The following is a 10534-nucleotide window of genomic DNA, read 5'->3' as shown; positions in this document are numbered from 1 at the left end:
TAACTACTCTGGATATCTACTCAGGAGCCTGAGATCTGTGGATAGCAGTTGGAAGCCAATCAGGGCAAAATAAATTCAGGAGATTATTTTTCAAAAATTTTAATGAACTAGCATAGGGCCAAGAATGGAGATGTAGCTCATTTAGTAGCTCATCAATCTAGAGGAAAAAGGCCCAGCAAGACCTTGAAGCCCTGATTTCAAACACTGAGCACGTCAACACACATTCAAGTACTTGAGCACATGCGTGCATTCACCCACATATGTATTCAAAATGCCTTCATATCGGAGTTTTGCATGAATTCCTTTGCTAACGATATTATATGAGTAAAATAAAGGAAATAAACTCTTCCATCTCAGAAAATTTTTATACGTTCTTATTGTAAAAATACTGTACATAGGGGTAACACTTACATGAGCAAGGTAATGAGTACATTCCCTAACAAGCATTGTTTCCTCCTCCTTTATTGTTCCCCTACATCCCTTCCCTCCCACCTCCACAAGTCCATTAACTTCCTCCCTTTCCCCGCCTCAATTGTAAAGTTCACTTTACAACACAGTGTCTTGTGCATCTCATTGTTACAATGGGTATACCTGTATCCCTATTCAATCATTTTGTTTTTTTTTTTTCCTTCCCCTCACCAAATTAGAGGAGAGTATATACAAGATGTAGGCGCATCAACTTCAAATACAGTGAAAACAGGTATTATAGCATGGGGGACGAACATACAAAGAAACAAAAAAAAAAAACACACTGCACGTTACAAGTACATGAGAAGCAATAGCAAGAAAAAAAAAAACGACTTGTGTCCCTAACATGGGTTTCATTTCCGTTAACATAATCGTATCTGGTCATATACACATAACTTTTGGCCTTTTCTGCTTATTGTAGACATACATTAGTTATTGAAAATTAGAGAAACCATGGGATCTAAGTTTCTTTGGACTTGGCTTACTTCAATTAATAATTTTTTTTCCAAGTCTTTCCATTTCCTAAAAAATTGGGCGATGGAATGCTTCAGGAATTTGCCTGTCATCCTTGCGCAGTGGCCATGCTAATCTTCTCTGTATCATTCCAATGTTAGTGTATGTGATGCAGAATTGTGCACAGAACATTTTTATATATAAATTGTAATTGATTTTCTTTAACTAGACAATTCAACAAAAAGTAAGTTTAAAAGAATTTTCGTGAAATTTTAGAACCATGTACTTCTTACATAAGTACACATTTAAGAATAAAGTCAAGATTGACATGTCAAAAACAAAATAATTCCAGATATTTGTTGTTCAAGAGATGTGGAGGAGGAATTCAATTATTCTATACAAGGTACCTGCCATAATGAACACTGCAGCAAGTGTTAAGGTTTGTTAAAAGTTTTAATGTTTTCAATATATTTAATTTTGGGAATTTGCTTATATATGCCAAAAACTGGGACTGTTTGGCAGGTCATAATACTTTTCTATAAAGTATTTAAGATTTATGGTAGCAGATAAGTACTACTAAGTATGTACATTTCAGATTTTATAGAAAGTTTAGTAATGAGAAGTTGCAAAGTCTTTGTGTAAAGGAGCAGAATAAAGAGTTGACTATGTTAACTACACAGTTTCTGTTAAAACTGTAGGCTTTCCTTACTTCATATGTTAATGAGGAACAAATGATGATATAAGCCATATACAAATTATGAGATGAACTATAAATAGTAATCTTAGTGGGTGTCTTTAAACACTACTCATAGCCTATAAAATTCTTGTGGAACATCATAATCTTAGCCAGTGTTAAATGTAAAGAAATATGACAATAATAAAATCTAATTTGTAGTACACTTCAAATACTGAAAACACTGGTAATTGTTTTGTTTTTTATTTTATTATTCATTAATATCTCATAATTGGTTTTCTTTATTTTTAGCATTGTTTTTCTTGTTGTAATATAATACAACTTTTTGTAAGTTGTCATTAGAAAGTACTTTGAGAAGGTTACTGGGATGGCCACACCATTTTTTATAGGTGTATGTGAATTTATAAAGAGGAAACTTAGAACAAAATATGTATTTAAAAAATGATCAAGTGGAGTCTGATTCAAGAGTGTTAATGTATGTCCTCACCTAAAATATTAGCCCTAGGCTCAAGGAGAGTTATTACAGAGTTGAGGGCACAAAAGTGAGAGACTGTGTTTTGTTTTGTTTTTTATTTTTATTTTATTGGTCATGGGGTTTGAACTCTGGGACCTGGTGCTGTCCCTCAGCTCAAGGTTAGTGATACCACTTGAGCCACAGCACCACTTCCATCTTTTTCTGCTTATGTGAGGCTGAGAAATCAAACCCAAGGCCTCATGCATGCAAGGCAGGCACTCTACCATTGAGCCACTTCCCAGTACCTGAGAGACTGGGTTTTAAAAAATCATCTAAACAACATTTGCTTTCTGCTTTGGGTTATATAATGAAATATATGAGTATCTTTTTTATGTTTTTGTGCATTGTCATACTTCTAAATTTATACTAACTTTACCACTTTATCCTTGTCAAAGTCATGAAATATCTCTGAGAGTTTGCTTCTGTGAAGATTGTTTTTGCATTTATAATTTCTTCTGAGTCATTTTTTTTAAACAAAATCACTTTATATTTCATGTTGATGGGTATTTACACAGAGACAGGAATATAGAGGATTTAGTTTACCAAATGAACATTAAAATAGTGCTCAAAAATAAAAATCAGCCTTAACACATATTTTCATATCTTTCCCTACAATGTATGATGGAGGCTTTTTAGCTCCAATTTTCTTGGGATTCCTAGGTTTACAATTCTTAAATCACAGAGACATGCTGTAATGGGAGTAAGATTTTTTGGTACACTTTGCCCTTCAGTCTGTGTTTCTTGTTCCTCCCTTTTCTCAACTCCATTATTAGAGATTTTTCTCAGAGATGACTCCATCTCCAACTTTTCACTCTTCCTAGCTGGACAAATGAATTTGCAGATCAAGACTCTTAGACAGAAAGAATTTAAGAGCCTGAATCTAAGACACTTCTCTCATACACCATCCCTACAAAGACACAAGTACCAAAACAGGATACATAGTTTCATTTTGTTCTACCAAGGCCAATGCATGAGGTTGCTTGCTTCTGAGGGTGCCTGTTTGTGGCTCTTACTTATGTTGCAGATTAACTTTATACCTAGTTCCATTATCAGCTACTAAGGATGGCATGTTTAGGCCATCCAGGAGGTTGGCTCAACAGGGCGGCTGGATGTGTGTCCTATGAGGGGTTCCTAAGATCCCTCATGAATGGCACAGAAGATCTGTGTTGGAAAAACCGGGGGCAATTAAGGTATTCTACAAACACCATCTCAGCAAGGCAAAGTTTACTCCTGCAGAAGGCATGCTGTCGCATGTCGAAGTTGAATAAGCACACTGGATAGGCAGCCCACCACTGGTTCCCATGAATTTGAGCTTTGGTATCATCTTTTATGATGGCTCAAACTTTTGACTCCTTTCAAACTAGTCAAAAGCTTTAATAATCAACCAAATCTGAACACCTGGCCATATGAAAAATAAACAACTTTTACCCAGTTGTTGTTCTACTACTATTGCCATGCCTCTAGCCCCTAGCACTTCTCTAAAATAGCATTGGTAAGGTTTTGACTACCTTTACAAGGGCAATGCTTATATCAGTCAAGCACTTCAAGATTTAACTTCTACAATTCTCCCATCTGATTTTGCTTTCTTTTCTTCCAAAAAATAATCATTGACTTTCCTATTCAGCAGTATCCAATAAGATATTTTGATTTAAAAAAGGGTTTGATTAAGGCAGTTTTACAGTCAGTCACAGAAAAAAAACCTTTTATAGAAGAGATAAAGCACACATTACTATGAAAACAATTACTAAAGAGGTAATATTGACACCATGACTCATTGTTGAAATGCTTGTTCTATCATCAAACTTGTAAAAGAATCTGCCACCACACACAGACACCCAACCTTTTTTATAAGTGACTGGGAGCTGGTCTTGGGTTTGATCTCATGCTGTGGGCATTGTCCCAGAGCAGTTTTACTCAAGGCTACCACTTTAGCCACAACTCCAGTACTATCTTTTTTTGCACCTTTATTGGAAATAAAAGTCTCATCTTTCCTGTCTGGGTTGGCTTCAAACACAAAATTCAGTCAACTGAGCATTTAGGATTATACTCAGGATCATTTCAGTTTTTAGGTAATTTGTTTCCAGTATTCAATCCTTGTAAGTTTTTCAGTATCATTGGCCTCCAACCACCACACAGATTACCTTTGAAGTATATTTATTCTTTTATTTTTATATATTTATTTTAAAAATACTGTACAGAGGGTTAGTTACATGAGCAAAGTAAAGCATACATTTTCTATCAAGCATTGTTACCTCCTCCTTTATATGTCCCCTACCATCCCTAACCTCTTAGCTTCAAAACTACCCTATACACTCCCCCCGAACCCCGCCTAAATTGTAAAGTTTGTTTTTCAACAGTGCCTTGTGCATCTCATTGTTACAATGGGTCAACCTGTATTCCCATTTAAGTATTCTGTTTTTTCCCTTTCCTCCCCAAACTAGAGAAGTGTATATACAAGATGGCGGGCACCAACATCAAAAACATTGGAAACATGGGTTATGCTGTTTTTTTGGGGGACAGCATACAAAGAAACAAAAATCACATGGAACATTATAAATATGTTAGAAACAATAACAAGAAATGACAAAAAACACTTGTGCCCCTATGGTGGGGTTCATTTCACTTATCACCATCTTATCTGGTCAAGTATTATATTTAGACCAAATTTTTCCCATTCAATCCTACCAGTGGCTCCTAGTTACTTTTACATGGTGGCATTTCCAGTAAACAAATCCAGCTGATAAATAAAAGCACCTATTGGAATAATTCGATTATGGAGATCATAGATTGTGGAGATCAACAGAATAAAACTAATTTAAGCTGCTCTTTCTGGTTTCTAGCTTGAAGCTCTTTAAGCTCCTAAGTAAATATGAAATTTGTAAATATGTAGTTTGTATTTGCAAATATGAAGTTTGAATGACCCACTAGCTAAGAAGTCTCTTCTTACTTAATTTAAGGTGTTTGAGAATGGTCAGGTATGGATTGGCCAATGGAACCAAAGCACAGATTCCACTCCAGTTGGCCAGTAACATCTTCAATAGTGGTCTCCTGGAATACCACCAGACATTTTCCCTGGCTATGATTTGTACTTACTGCTCATCTTCACTACATCCAGATAAGTTTCCCAGAAATATTCAATTTTCCCCAGGTAGTTGACCTAGAAAGAATGGAGCTGATCAGTTTCAAGGGTTTTTGAAATAGACTCTTGCTTCTGAGAAGAGAAACAAGGTGTTCCAAGTTGTCTCGGATCACATTTTGCTGACCTATCATGAATTTCATGCACATGGGGTCTGGGCTCTATGACGGCACAAATAGAACCTCTTGTGTGGCCTCCCTGCAACACAGTAATAGCAGTACTCCGTATGTGGACAGAATCACCCTAGTATTTCCTCACTTATTCAGTCTCAATTTGAATCTGGGTAAACTCAAAATTGGAAGACATACACAAAGTGTCTGCTCCAAGATTGAATTTGCAATCATATCATAAGATTAAGTAGAGGGTCCATTGAGGCCCTGGAACTAAGCATGATCACTTTAAGGGCATTAAGAGTGTTTGGATTTCCCCAAGTAGGATGTTTTCACAAGTCAAACATTAGACATTTATCTGGACATTATGAAACTGAATCATATTTTGACCAATTTTTTAATTAACACCCTCATTACTAGATGGCAATGCCCCTGCCCACTAAAAGGGAAACTTGCATTCTTGTTAGATAGAAACGCCCAAAACTCCTTCCCTCTTGGTAGGAAACCCTTCCTCCCTCTTGGTAGAAAACGCTTTAGGTGTAGCTTGCCTTTGTTTTTTTGTTTTGTTTTGTTTTGTTTTGTTTTTTGGTCGGTCTTGGAACTGAACTCTTTGCCTGGGTGTTGTCCCTCAGCTCTTCAGCTCAAGGCTAGTCCTCTACCACTTGAGCCACAACACCACTTCCAGTTTTCTGAGTGGTTTATTGGTGATAAGAGTATCACAGAATTTACCTGCCTTGCCTAGCTTTGAATGACCATCCTCAGATCTTAGCCTTCAGAGTTGCTAGGATTACATGTGTGAGCCACCGGTGCCCATATTATTTTTTTCTTTTTTCTTTTCTTTGTTCTTGGATTTGTCGGTTGTGAGGCCTGAAATTTGGGCCGGGACACTGTCCCTCAGCTCTTCAGCTTAAGGATAGCTCTCTACCACTTGAGCCACAGTGCTTTTTCTGCTTACATGGTGCTGAGGTTTTGAACCCAGGAGTTCATGCATGCAAGACAAGCACTCTACTGCTAAACCACCTTCCCAGCTCTTCGTCTGAGTTTTTAGTTAACTCACTTGCCAATGTTCAAACCTTCTAAGGTCTTTGTGCAGGGGCTGGGAAGGTGGTTCAGTGGTAGAGTGCTTGCCTTGCATGCCTGAGGCCCTGGGTTCGATTCCTCAGCACCAAATAAGCAAAAAAGAAAAAAGCTGGAAGTGGCACTGTGGCTCAAGTGGTAGAGCGCTAGCCTTGAGCTGAAGAACTGAGGGACAGTGCCCAGGCCCAGAGTTTAGGCTCCATGACCGGACTTCCCCTTCTCCCTCCCAAAAAAAGGTCTTTGTGCAGCTTTGGTCTCCAATCACCACAGAAGCTCTTCCCTTGTCAGATAATGTTTCTAGAGCTAATTTACCCATGCCATCCTACTAGAGCATTTAGTTTATGGGTTACAATTTTTTTTAGTATAATTTACAAACCTCTTTTGATTTTATTCTACTCTATATTTTATTTTTGCCAGTCCTGGGGCTCCCTGAGCTTCTTTTGCTCAAGGCTTACACTCTACCAGTTGAACCACAGTGCTATTTCCAGCCTTTTCTCTTTATGTGATTCTGAGGAATAAAACCCAGGGCTTCATGCATGCTGGACAAACAAAGCCATATTCCCAACCCCCAAAATATTTTATTTATACTAATCATAAGAATAAAATTTATTCATAAGGTGCTGTCTGGTTTCAGGCTTTGAACTTTTTGGAAACTTTGGAGGGGGGGATCCTGAAAACCACCTAAGTAATTAGGACATACGAATGACCCTCTAGGGAAGGGGTCTCTCCTAACTAGTATAAAATGTTTGATAATGGACAGGTGGATGAAATGCTATGGTGAAAGGGATGGTCAATTGAACTAAAGTACAGGTTCTACTCTAGTTTTCCAGGAAGGTCTACAACACTGGTCCCCCACAATACCATTAGACATCTCCCCTGGCTATATTTACTGATTACTGCGCATCTCTTCAAGGTTTGGATTTCAGTGCATCTTGATAAGTTTCCCAGATATGCCAATCATCCCTCCCGATACCTACAGAAGCAAGGGGTATAGTTGGCTTGGGCAAAGAGGGTTTTTGTCTTAGATCCATACTCTTGTGAACAGCAACAGTAGGGTCTTACAAGTTTCTCCAGGCCGTGTTTGACTGACAGATCATGCACTCCATGCTCTTAGGGATCTGAGGTTCATCATAGTAGGAAGTGGACCACGTGTTTTTCTGGTTTCTGTGCCACAGAATCTTAATGGTGGTCAGAATATTTAACCCATTTCACTCAAGCATTATTTTCTTGGTCATAAGACTTGAGCTGAAGGGATCAGGGACAGCACCCAGGCCCAGAGTTCAAGGCAAAAACCCTACTACTTGAGCCACAGCACCACTTCCAGTTGCTGGTAGTTAATTGGAGATAAGAGTGTCAAGGAATTTCCTGCCTGGGCTGGTTTTGAACTCTAATTCTCAGATCCTGAGTAGCTACGATTGCAGGTGCAAGCCACTGACACCTGGCTTTTGACTTGAATTTTAAGTCTACCCAGAGAGTCTGCTTCTGAAACTAAGGTTCAATGCCATACATCCTTGGATCAGCTAGATGATCAATCCAGGCTTCAGAGTCAAAGTGGGCAGCTGATCGAGTTTAGTGAGTAGGACTTTTTTGAGTTCCCCTTTCAGAATATAATATTTAAAACACACACATGCAAGCACATATTCATAACAAGTTTTTGTTTGGACAAGTGCACATTATGGAACTCCATAATGAAAATCATCCATTCTTTAATAGTGTTCTCAGACCTTTGTCAACATTCTCCAAATGGATTATCAGAAGCACGTCCTTAGATCATTTTCCTTGGGTTCCTTAGGCCTAGAATTCTTATTCCCCGTTTTAGAAGATCTCTTGTGATTTCAGTTTTTGGTGCACTTAAACCTCCCTATTGTAAGTTTCTTGTGCACCCTTCTCATATTTGATGCTCCCGTTACTGGAGATTTCTCAACAATGGATTCCTCCAGCTCCCCCATTTTTATTCTTGGGCCAGAGAATGAAAACACATATTGAGACTCAAGTTCTCTTTGTGCCTAAGACACACTCAGCCCATAAAAATCTCCAACCAACCAGGTAGTATGCTCTAATCCAATTTTTCCTCTCATGGCTTATGCATGAGATTACTTTTTATTGAGGTGTTTCCTTGGGCCCTTTCCTGAAATTGCTGATAAACTTTCCATCCTTTATCACAACAGATGGTGTTTAACCCAATCTTGAGCTATCTCAACAAGTCAAGATGTGTCTCCTCCTGAGGGTCTCCCTACATCCCCCTTGCATAACATGGATCCTGGATTAGTCCCCACATTGTTGGGAATACTCCCCTACTGTAACCCAATATCCCAAGAAAGACCACCAAGTTGAAAGGAACTTAGCATGGCAAAGTTTAGTTTTGTTAAAGGGCATGTTATTGACAGGAAACAACCACTCTGAGTAGGAAGTCTGCCCAGGTTATACCCCTAATGAGTTACTACTTCTGGTATTGATCACAAGTTGTGTTCACAATCTTGCTCTATTGGCTCTTTTGAAGCTCAGCTGATTATTATGAAAGGGGTTAATAGTTTCAGAGCAATTCACTAAACCAGGACAACCAGGCCATAAATTGTTAGAAAATTCTTACTCAGCTTGTGCTTTATGAGTTAAACTATTCCTCAAGTCCTTAGAACTATTTTAGTAAGAAGAAATACTTGAGTTATATAGCTTTTTGGAAGATAATTAGGCTTAGTCAATGCTTTCCCTCAATCAATCATTTTCAGAGAAAATGATTATTCTAACTCCTACACAGTCTATTCCCAGAAAGAATTTATTATAAGCAGCTTCCTTTTTGGAATGGAAACTTATGAGCTTCCAGGTGAAAACACCTTATTTGCATATTGTCTTGATTCCCTTAGGCAAATTCGCCTCAGCAAGTGATTATGAAACCAACAGCTATGTGTGGCTGCTTCATTATAAAGAACCTGTCTTGTTCTTGTGCTCCTACTGCTAATAGAAAGAGGAAAGTCTGCTTTCTGGAAGCACATATCTATGGACTTAAGCACGCTTACTGAACCCTGAGCACAGAGCACAGATTGAGCTGCAGCATTTCAGAGCCATAGATGAATCAGTCAGATACCAGCTGCTGGGCTGACCACAGGGCACAATTCTGATGCCACATTTCTGAGGCAAATCAGTTCTAAGCTGCCAAGACACTATGGTAAGAAGAATCCTGAGGGGGAATTCTTGGTGGGAAGGAGAATGTGAAAGTTTGGATTTAGGTTTTAGAAAATGCAAGCCACTTTCTGAATTGCTTGAGGCAGTGAGCAGATCATCATATTTTCTAGCCCTCTAGATGCAGAGTATGAGAACACTTCCCACATCTCACACTCTATCCCTCCTGCCTAGCAGTCTTCAATTCCTTCTTACAGGAGTTAAGCAATTTTTAAGAAAGCAAAATTCAGCGAACTTGATCTAGCTTGTGTAGAAAACATAGCCTCTGGCTTTAGAATAGATCAATTTCTATCTCAGAATAAGAGGAAGAAAATAAACCACATTATAGAGAATTAACACTTTGCTGCATTAACTTTTCATTTATTAGATTCATACAAGAAAAAAGAAGATATCTGAGAATTTCTGGAGCCTTTGCTAGCCTAATATCAGGTTCTTGTTGTTTTTTATTTGTTTGTTTGTTTTGTTTTTTTCCTAATACTTTAGAGATTCTAGTTAGAAGAATTGAGAAAATGCAGACATTAGCCTGGTTCAGATTAATCTGAAAACACAGCACCTAAGTTATCAAATTCTAAATCTAGTCTCAAAGCTGAAGGTCAAGGCTTCCCTCCCCGCAAACTCTTCAGAATAGCAGTATTGTCTGTGTATCGGGTTTGTTTTCTTTAAAGAATTAGAGAGCAGAACAGTTTTTAAAGCAGTTTTTATTCAAAGCAAAAAGAGAGCAGTGCAACAGTCTCTTCCTCAAAGCAAAAACAGAGCAGTGAAACAGACTCCCTAGCGAAAAGAGAGACATAGTGTCTCATAATTGGTTTCCTAGTCTCAGAGCATGAGTATGGAATTTTTCCTTGTTGGATGCCCCTTCTCAGAGCACAAGCACCGAAAACACTTTTGATTGGATGGGAAGTAGA

The 10534-nt window shown here is 38.2% G+C and overlaps 1 pseudogene; it reads right to left on the bottom strand.

Moving 5' to 3' along the window:
- Window positions 1-993: 993 nt before the first annotated feature.
- On the bottom strand, window positions 994-1106 carry LOC122102250 (annotated as a pseudogene).
- Between the last annotated feature and the right edge of the window lie 9428 nt (window positions 1107-10534).

The sequence above is a fragment of the Dipodomys spectabilis genome, unplaced genomic scaffold (assembly GCF_019054845.1).
Source record: "Dipodomys spectabilis isolate Male_0828 unplaced genomic scaffold, ASM1905484v1 ptg000775l, whole genome shotgun sequence".
NCBI classification, from domain to species: Eukaryota; Metazoa; Chordata; class Mammalia; order Rodentia; family Heteromyidae; genus Dipodomys; species Dipodomys spectabilis.
This window is presented reverse-complemented; position numbering and strand designations above follow the sequence as displayed.